The sequence below is a fragment of the Nycticebus coucang genome, chromosome 22, assembly GCF_027406575.1.
Source record: "Nycticebus coucang isolate mNycCou1 chromosome 22, mNycCou1.pri, whole genome shotgun sequence".
NCBI classification, from domain to species: Eukaryota; Metazoa; Chordata; class Mammalia; order Primates; family Lorisidae; genus Nycticebus; species Nycticebus coucang.
Genome location: NC_069801.1, coordinates 1589324 through 1600393, shown reverse-complemented (window position 1 = coordinate 1600393; position 11070 = coordinate 1589324).

The window sequence follows — 11070 nt, the reverse complement described above, 5'->3', positions numbered from 1 at the left end:
CAGGGTGTCACCTGGAGGGTGTTTTGTTTTGTTTTGTTTCACCTGTTTTGTTTCCCTTTATTCCCCAGTGCCTAGAAGGGAGCATAGAGCACGGAAGATACTCATTGCTGGGTGGATGAGTGGAGGGTGGATGATAAACGGGTGAGTGGACAGACTGATGGGAAGATGGATAGTGGATGGATAAATGGATGGGTGGATAATGGGTGAATGAATATGGCTGGATAAATAGGTGGGCTATTTATTTAAACGGGTGAGTGGATAACGGGAGAACAGACAGTGGATGGATAAATGGGTGACAGATGGGTGATGGGTAGGTGGCTGGCTGGCTGGAGAACAGACGGATGATTGAGTGGGTGATGAATGGATTGGTGGATGGGTAGATGGCGCATGGATGCATGGACCCCTCCATCTGGTGAACCAATGGTGAAATCAAGGCCTGGCCTGAGGATGGCATCTGCTCCAGGTCCAGTGCACGCTGGCAACAGCGCTGGCCCATGACTCCAGCTCTCTGTCCTCTATGTCCAGCTGCCTGCAGTGGCAACTTTCACCTTGAAAGCAGGTCCAATCTGTGTCTGCTGTTGACCCAGGCTGGAGCTCACCTCCATTCACCTTCCCCTAGAAGAAGCACGGTCCCCAGCCTGTCACTCCTTGACCCTGCGACCAGGGCCCAGGACCCAAGAAAGGACAGAGGATGTCTCCCTCTCAGGGTTGCTGGACAGACAAATAAAATGATGCCCATGATGGAGCCAGGTGGATGCCAGGCGTGTGACACCTGTGCCCTTGCCCCACCAGACACTCTGCCCTTTGCTCCTTATTCTGCTGAAACTCAGGTCCCCGGAGATGTCTGAGTGCCCCCCCCCATCTTCACCCTCCTACGTTCCCTGCAACATTGCATGTGCTCATGCCACTCACTTCTGAAAATTAACACCGCCGTGGCCTTGCTCAGCCCCCTCCCTGCAGCAGGGTCCTGCCAGGCTCCTCTGTCAGGAAGCCCCAGGGGAGGTGCTCAGAGTGGAGGTGTCCCTCGGCTCTCCCCCTTGTTTGCACTGCTGTCCCAGCACACACTCAGCCGTGCCTTTTGTGTGACCTCAGTGTAGCCAGAGCCCAGCTCTCCCCAGTACCACACCGGCATGTCCTTCTGGGTGGGTCCCTGAAGCCAAGCAGCAGGGCTCAGCTGAGCTGCTGCCCTCACCCCACGGAGGGGCAGTGGCGAACCCGGCCAGGGCCTTCTTGGACTCTCCCTGAGGGGGGATTCCAGCCAGGTGTGATGGGTACTGGGGTGTGAGCTGGGGCTGTGGCACAGACACTTCCAGGGTCTTTGGCGAAATAGACGACTCCATGACCCACCATGGCCCCCTGTGGGGAGGTGCCGGACTCTCTGCCTACAACGCACTGCAGAAACAGCTGCCCTGTGCGCCAGCGTTTTTATGAGTTTGCTTTAAAGATTTTATTTCCAGAAAAAACCCAAAGCAATTAATCCAAATTACAGAGTAGTCATTTGCAATAATATTTGCTTTAAATATATGTATTTTTTAAAACCCCTAAGCTGTGGGTCTCGAGTGAGTTCGAGGTGAAGGACACCTTGAAATAATTACATTTTTTGCTTGTTTTATGTTGTGAAAATGGCTTAGTTGATTTGGGGAAGAATTGTAAAATGTTCAGCTGACTCCCTTATAAAGGCAACATTATTTTTTCTCCCATTTCTGCCAGCATAACCACACTGTGACCATTTACCCTCTTGCCTCGATGGTGGATTTATTCCAAAAGACACCCCAAGCATTGCTCCAGCTGCCCGTCAGCCTAACCGAGGCAGCAATAGGAAGCAGTGACCCCCCCCCCAGCTCTACCTGGTGAGTGGAAATGGAGACAGGTGGACAACAATCTGTGTGTGGTGGGACCCACATGCTGGCAGACAAGCCAGCTACCCACTCTGGTGAGAGGGAGGGAAGGGAACTGGGGTTCACTTGCTCCTTGTCCCAGGGATGGTTGGGGACCCTGCCCATTGGGAGGCACCTAATCCAGCTAGGCCCTTCTTGATGGGAGGGTTAGAAGCCTGAATCCATTAAAAACTTAATTATTCTCCATATAACCTGAGAACATGGACTTGTGCTGAGGCAGGAGACCTGGCTGGTGCCAGCAGAGCCACTGAGTGCCCGGGGAGCTTAGGTAAGGCCCTTCCTCCCCATTTTCCACTTTATCATCCAATGTCTCCTGCCCCCAGATTCACAATCTGTAAATATGTTCTCCTAGTATTTGGCATGTCTTCTGATTTTCTTAATTGTGTCTTTTGAAGAACAAGTATTTTAATTTTAGCAATATCCTATTTTTTTCATTTACTTTTGTGCTTTCATATTTGTGCTGTTTTTAAAATCTTTGCCAAGCTAGGCCAGGCACAGTGGCTCATGCCTGTAACCCTAGTATCCTGGGAAGCCACAATGGGAGGATCCCTTGAGGTCAGGAGTTCTTGACCACCCTGGGCAAGAGAAAGATCGTGTCTCTACTAAAAATAGAAAGGAAAAAAAAAAAAACACATTGTGGCTGTAGTCCGAGCTACTCAGGAGGCTGAGGCAGGAGGATCACTTGAGCCCTAGAGTTTGAGGCTGCTGTGAGCTAGGCTGATGTCACAACATGGTTGCCTGGGGTAACAGAGTGAGACTCTGTTTCAAAAAAAAAATCATGGTCTATCTGAAGATCACCAAGATTTTCTACTATGTATTCTCTAAAAGCCTTATAGTTTTAATTCTTATGTAAGATCTATTCTGAGTTAGTTTTGTATACCTGTGTGGTGTGAGCTAAGGGTTAAAGTTTATTTCTTTGGATGTAAGTATCCAATTGTTCCAGCATCATTTGTTGAAAAATCTATGGTTTTCCCATTGAATTTCCTTGACAATTTTGTCAAAAACTAATTGAGCATACAAGTGTAGATCTATTTGTGGACTCTGTTTCATTGTTCTACATGTCTGTCCTTTTACCAATACCACATCATATTGGTCACTATAGCTTTATAATAAGTTAGAGATTATTATATTAAGATATATAGCATAAGTCTTTGAACTTTTCAAAACTGTCAAGGCTATTTTAGGTCCTTTAAGTTTCCACATAAACATTAACACTAGCTTATCCATTTCTACAAGAAAGCATTCTGGGATATTTTTACTGGTATTGCATTGAATCTTTTGATCAATATCAGGAGAATTGGTATTCTAACAATATTGAGCCCTCCAATCCATGAACATGGTATACCTCCCCATTTATTTAAGTCTTCTTTAAATAAATAGTTTTATTTAAATAAATAAATTGTCTCAGCAATAGTTTGTAGTTTTCAGTGTACAAGATGAGACTTACATATTTTTTTCTTAAATTGATCACTAAGTATATCCTATTTTTTATTCTATTGTAATTTTTTAAAGTTTTAGTTGCCAGTTTTTTTGTTTTTTTGCTAGTACATAGAGGTCCAATTAATTTCTGTACATTGACCTTCTATTTTATGATCTTGCTGAACTCTCTTATTAGTTCTTGTATCTTTTTTTAGTTCCCTTTGCATTTTTTACATAGATGGATATGTTATTTGCACCTGTTTTTTTCTCATTAGTAATTTTTTCCTTTCAAGAAATTTATCTCCTTCATCTTATTGTTCAAACCTGTTGGCATGAAGTTGTTCATAATATTTTTTTTTTTTTTTTTTTTTTGTAGAGACAGAGTTTCACTTTATTGCCCTCGGTAGAGTGCCGTGGCCTCACACAGCTCACAGCAACCTCCAACTCCTGGGCTTAAGCGATTCTCTTGCCTCAGCCTCCCGAGCAGCTGGGACTACAGGCGCCCGCCACAACGCCCAGCTATAGTTGTTCATAATATTTTCTTTGTATTCTTTTACTGTCTGTGGGCTTGTTAGTAATGCTCCTTTCAGTTCTTATCTTGTTAATTTGTGACTTCCCTCTTTTCCTCCTGGTCAGTCTGCCTAGAGGTTGATCAGTAAATCTTTTAAGAACTATTTTTTGAGTTTATTGATTTTTCCCTATTGTTTTTCAGTTTCATTTACTTATTCTCTCTTGTTTATAATTTCCTTCTGCTTACTTTGAGCTTAAATTATTCCTAGTTTTATAATTTCTATAAGAAGGTGGCAGAAATTATTACTTTGAAATTTTTCTTCTTTTCCAATATAAAACTTTAATGTTCCAAGCTTTTCCTCCAACAATTCCTTAACTGCATTCCAAAAGTTTAAAAATATTGTGTTTTCTTTGTATTCAGGTCAAATATTTTCTAATTTCTTTTGTGACTTTTTTTTTTTCTTACAGTTTTTGGCCAGGGCCAGGCTTGACCCCACCACCCCTGGTATATGGGGCCAGCGCCCTACTCCTTGAGCCACAAGCACCACCCTCTTTTGTGACTTTTTTGATTATTATTTTTCAAAAACAGAACTAATTGCAGTTGTGACTAATTTATTAGTCACATTTATTTTTGACCCATGAGTTATTTAGGAGTGTATTAGTTTCCAAATACTTTAGTTTTTTTTTTTTTGGAGACAGAGTCTCACTTTGTCACCCCTGGTAGAGTGTTGTGGCATTACAGCTCACACAAACCTCAAATTCTTGGGCTCAAGTGATTATCTTGCCTCAGCCTCCCAAGTACCTGGGACTACAGATGCCTACCACAATGTCCGGCTATTTTTAGAGACAGGGTTTTGCTCTGGCTCAGGCTGGTCTTGAACCTATAAACTCAGGCAATCCACCCACCTTGGCCTCCCAGAGTGCTAGGATTACAGGTGTGAGCAACTCACCCAGCATACTTGAGGAATTTTATATATTGTTCTGTTATTAATTTTTAGTTTAATTCTGTTGTAATCAGAAATCATATTTTTAAGTGATATCAACTCTTAAATGTATTGTGACTGTTTGTAGCTTAGAATGTGGTCTCTTTTGGTGACAATTTTACATATACATGGAAAGAATATGTATTTCTGTTGTTAGGTGGATATATATTTGGGATTGCTATGTCCTCTTGAAGCATTGACTCCTTTATTATTAAAAAAGTCCTTTATCTATGCTAACATTTCATATTTGAAATTAACCTTCTTTTATTGATGTTAATATAGAAGTTCCAGATTTTTAAAATCATGTTTATATATCTTTCCCATCCTTTTACTTGTAATCTATGTTTTCATATTTGAAGTGGGTTTCCTATAGACAGCATGTAGTTGAGTCTTGATATTTTTAAATCCATCAAACAATTTTTGCCTTTTATTGGAATTTTTTGCCATTTACATTTGTTGTAATTACAGATATGATTGAGTTATGAGCTTATTGGCTATACCTTTTCTCTTTAGTGGTTGCTTAGAATTTATACATGCATCTTCAACTTAACAATGTACCTCCAAATGATGTTTTACCACTTCACACAAAAATGTAAAAACCTTATGATAGTATGCTTCCATTTCACTTCATATATTATAAATTTTTAATACATTTTTCTTTGACAAGTTATAGTTTAAATTTTAAAAATTAATTTAAATGCTTTTATATTTCCATCTGGTATAATTTCCTTCTTTAGGAAGACTATTACTTAACATTTATTATAATTCTGATTTTTTGACCATAAATTCTCTCAATTTTTATTTGACTGAAATGTTTTTTACTTATCTTCATTTTTGAAGGGTATTTTTATTGGGCATAGAATTCTGGGTTGACAGTTTTCTTTTTTCAGTGCTTTAAAGAAATCTCTCCATTGTCTTCCGCTTGCATGTTTTCTGATGAGAAATCTATTTGCATACTTATTTTTGTTTCTTGGTACATAATATGTCTGTTATGCTCTGACTACTTTATAATATTATCCGTTGATCATCTCAGCAATTTGATTATGATATGCTTTGGTACAGTTTTATTTCACTTTTTTTTTTCTCCCTGGAATTCATTGAAATGTTTGGATCTGTAAGTTAACAGCTTTTAGCTGAATTTTGAAAACATTCACCAAGTATTTCTTCAGATGCTTTAGTATCCTTCATCTCTTTCTTTCCCTTCACAGAGTCCACTGACATGTACATTAGGCTATTTTATGTTACCTAACTGCTGCTGTTTTGTTCATTTTTCAGTCATTTTAGCTTTATATATCAGTTTGGATCATTTCTATTGCTATCTTAAAGCAATTTGATCTTTTTTATTTTCTTCAGCATCTGATCTAGCTCTGTTAATCCCATTTGGTATATTTTTCATTTCAGACGATAAATTTGGGCCTTTTTTATGTCTTCTGTTTTTCTCCTCAGCATATTTGTGTTTTCCTCTTGCTTTTTGATAACATGGACAATACTTGTAATAGTTGCCTCAACATTTTTTTTCTTGTATTTTTATCATTTATGTCATTTCTGGCTCTACTTCAAATTATTATTCTCTTCTGTTGGTCATAAGACATATTTCTCCTTCTTTTTAATTATTTCATAATCTTATGACTTCACACTCAAAGAAGTTTCAAAAGAGCACACAGAGTTTTGATATACTTTTTGCCCAACTTCTCCTAGAGTTAACATCTTACATAACCATGGTACAACTGTGGAAGCCAAGAAATTAGCACTGATGGAATTATATTGACTTATCTATAGGTCCGATTTAAATTTCACCCACTGTGAAACTATGTGAGATTCTGAACTCATCTCTCCTCAACTTACCAAGAGATCCAGGCTCCCTTTATATTCTTCTCCCTATACTACAACTTGGAATATCTCTCCAGGCAGTGAGCTGGGACCTTTGCAGGGCAGGAGGAGTTAGACACTGATGGCACACCTGAAAGACATGGTGCCTAACGTTTCCTGGGCAGGTGATACATGTTGTTATGATTCTGAAGGACACCAAGAAGCTCTCAGGTATCTCCCACTGAATATCAAATGGTCTCAAATTTTGTTGATTTTGTTATGAGATATTTGCTCCTTTGTACTTTTAAAAGGAGAGCAGAACCCTTCAAGACTTCACTATATGCACTGCTATATTTCTTAAGGAGGAAGGCAGGAAAAAAAATGTTGATTGAGTACCTGCTGTAAGGTGTGCTTTTCACCTACTTCTCACTGAATCCACACTGTCCCCTAGACACACCTGAGGCAGGTACCACATCCGTCTTGTCCTCTGTGCAAGGCTGGTTCCACAATCTGCCTTTTCCTTTGTACATACCTTGAGGCCGGTACTACATCCACCTTGTCCATTGTACACACCTGAGGCAGGTATCAACACACCTATTCATCAGGTGAGGACACTGAGAACCCTCCAAAGAATTTATACAGACCTCAGAGCTACTGAGTGCAGAGTCTTTCTATTTTCCTTCTGGGGAAACCTGCTCACCCATGTCATACAATCACATCAGCTTTCCCAAGGCTAGGAAGAAATAAAATTGAAGGAACATGTGGCAGTGACTGGATCTTGGAGTTCAGAGTCCACCCCTAAGATTCAACTCCTTTTGGGAGGGTTTCCCCCAACTGCTTCTGCTATTTTTGCTTCAGGGGAACACTCTCTTTCCAATCCTCTGGTCCCAGGGGAATTCCCAGGTCTTTCTTTAATGTTCACCTGTTACTGTTAGGCAGGGATGTTTAAGGAAGATGACTTTGAGATAAATTGTTATCATTTCTGGAAAAATACAAATTGCCAAGCCTGGTCCAAGAAGTAATACAGGAATGCCTTCTTTTATTGCATTTTGATTTAGCTCACTTCACAGATATTGCGTCTTTTTTTTTACAAATTGAAGATTGGTGGCAACCCTGACTCAAGTCCATCAGCACCATTTTTTTCTAAAAGTGTATGCTCACTTTGTGTCTCTGTGTCATATTTTTGTAATTCTCATAATACCTCAAACTTTCAATTATTATATATGTGTGGTGATCTGTGATCAGTTATCTTCAATGTTACCATTGTAATTGTTTTGGAGCACCATGAACCGTGCCCATGGAAGATAGTAAATGTAATCAATAAATGTTGTACGTGTTCTGACTGCTCCATTGACTAGTCATTTGCCCATCTTTCTCCTTCTCCTCAGGCCTCCTTATTCCATGAAGCACAGCATATGGAAATTAGGACAATTATTAATCTTATAATGGCCTCTAAGTGTTCAAGAGAAAGGAAGAGTCCCACATCTCTCACTTTAAATCAAAAGTGAGGAAGGCATGTCAAAAACCAAGACAAGCTGAACGCTAAGCCTCTTGTACTAGTTAGCAGAGGTGCAAATGCAAAGGAAGAGTCTTGAAGAAAATTAAAAACGACACTCCAGTAAACACGTGGATTATTAAAAAAAAAATCTTATTGCTGATACAGAGAAAGTTTATCATGTGGATAGAAGATCAAACCACCCACATGAAACCCAAAGCCCAATCCAGAGCAAGTTCCAAATCTCTTTCATTCTGTGAAGGCTGAGAAAGGTGAGGGAACTGTGGAAGAAGAGTTTGAAGCTAGCAGAAGTTGGTTCATGTTGGTTCATTTATGTTATGTTCTCCATAACAGTGCAGGGTGAAGCAAGGGCTGATGCAGAAGTAGCAGCAAATTATTTGGAAGATCAAGCTAAGATTCCTGATAAAGGTGGCCTCATTAAACAATAGATTTTCGATGTGACAAAACAGATTTCTATTGGAAGAAGATGCCACCTAGGACTTTCATAGCTACACAGGTAAGTTGATGCCTGACTTCAAAGCTTTAAAGGACATGCTGATTCTCTTGTTAGGGGCTAATGCAGCTGGTGACATAACTTGAAGCCAATGCTTATTTATCATTCCCCAATTCCTAGGGCCTTTAAGAATTATGAAATCTACTCTACTTGCGCTCTATAAATGGAACAGCAAAGCCTGGATGATAGCACCTCTGTTTACAGTATGCCTTACTGAATATTTTAAGCCTACTGTTGAGACCTACTGCTCCGGAAAACAAAATCTCATTCAAAATATCAGTGCTCATGGTCACCCAAGAGCGCTGATGGAGACATGCAAGGAGATTATGCAGCTGACACAACATCCATTTACAGCCCATAGACCAAGGAGCAATTTTTATTTTCAACTTTCATTATTTAAGAAGTGCCTTATGTAAGGCTACCGCTGCCATAGACAGTGATTCCTCTGATGGACCTGGACAAAGTAAATTAAAACCTTCTGGAAAGAATTCATTATTCTAGATGTCTTCAAAAACATTCATGATTTATGAGAGGAGGTCAAAATATCAACATTAACAGGAGTTTGGAAGAGTTGATTCCAACCTTAATGGATGTTAAGGGATTCAATGTTTCGGTGGAGGAAGAGATGGCAGGTGTGGGTGAAACAGTGAGAGAACCAGTTAGACGTGAAGCCTGAAGACAGAGCTGAATCGCTACCATCTCATGATAAAACCTGAATGGATGAAGGATTATTTCTTTTGAATGAGCAGAGAAAATGGTTTTCTGAGGTGGAATCTACTCCTGGTGTAGATGCTGTGAACATTGTAAAAATATCAAGAAAGGATTTAGAATATTTTATAAACCTTGCTGATAAAGCAATGGCAGTGTTTGAGAAAGTTTTCTCCAATTTTGAAAGAAGTTCTGCTGTGGGTCAAGTTCTGTCAAACATGTCACATGGTACAGAGAAATCTTTTGGGAAAAGAAGAGTCAATCAGTGCAGCCTCCTTCACTTTGTCTTATTTTATGAAATTACTGCCGCCACCTCAACCTTCAGCAACCACCACCATGACCAGTCAGAAGCTATCAACTTCAAGGCAAGACCCTCCACCACCAAAAAATTAGCTTTCTCCCTGAAAGCTCCAGTGACCATTAGCGTTTTTTAACCAGAAAAAATTTTTAAATTAAAGTAAATTATTGTGTTTCTTTAGACATAATGCTATATGGTATACTTAATAGAAAAAAAATTATGTGACTTGCTTTATTGCAATATTCAATTTATTGCTGTGATCTGGACCCAAGCTCTCAGTATCTCTGAAGTATGCCTGTAAAAAACTTAAATAGGTCAAAATTGGGAATCAAAGATCTTACCCTTCTCGAGAACAAGCCCCATGCCAAGACATTTTACAGGTGAATTATTTAAAGATAAATATAATTCCTATCTTACTTTAAGTTTCTCTAGAATATAATAATAGAGGTAAAGCAGCCTTTTTCATTTTAAGAGACTGATGTCAGTTTGGTTTTGAATAATAGAAAAAGAAAGAAAAGTATAGGCCTATTTTCCTTATGAACATAGGTAGAAAAATCTCAGATAAAATACTAGATGCCTAGATCCAACAATGTATTTTTAAATACACATTCACCAGAACAGCCAGAGTTAAAAAGACTGACAGCTCCAAATGTTGGCAGGAACTTGGGGCAACCAGACAATCATCCAATGTTGGTGAGGAGTTTTTGAGAAAGATCCGATAGTTTATTATAAGTCTAAACATACAATTACCCCATGACCAAGCAATCCCTCTCCAAGATGTTTACCTAAGAGAAATGAAACATGTCCATAAAATGACTTGTGAAAAAATATTCATAGCAGTTTTATTCATAATATTTAAAAAAGTGAAACAGCATATGTGTCCATCACTGGGAGATCACACTGTAATAGAATATATGATGGTTTGAAAATCTGTGTTCCATCAAATGCATGTGTTGGAGCATAATACCCAATATGGTAGATGTGATTAGGTTGTGAGGGCTCCCCTCTTATGAATAGGATCAGTGCCCCTCTAAGAGAGGCTCCAGCCTTTTCTACCATATGAGGACACAGAGAGAAGCAGGGAGAAACCCTCACCATACACCAAATCTGTGGGTACCTTGTTTGTGGACTTCCCAGCCTCCAGAACTGTGAGCAACAAATGTCTCTGGTGGGTAAGTTACCCAGTCAAGGCATCCCAGTGGACTGGCGCAGTCCACTATTCATCAGTGAAAAAAAATAGACTACTAATCCCCAAGGTGCGGATGAAACTTACAAACTTTATGTTAATCGAAAGACGCTGGACACCAAAGGGCACATACCTTACCATTCAATCTGCATGAAGCTCCAAAAACAGGCTAATGTGGAAAAAATCAGAACTGTGTTTACCCCTGGGAAGGTGGCAGGTGAGCATGGACGTGCGGATCTTTCTAAGGTGA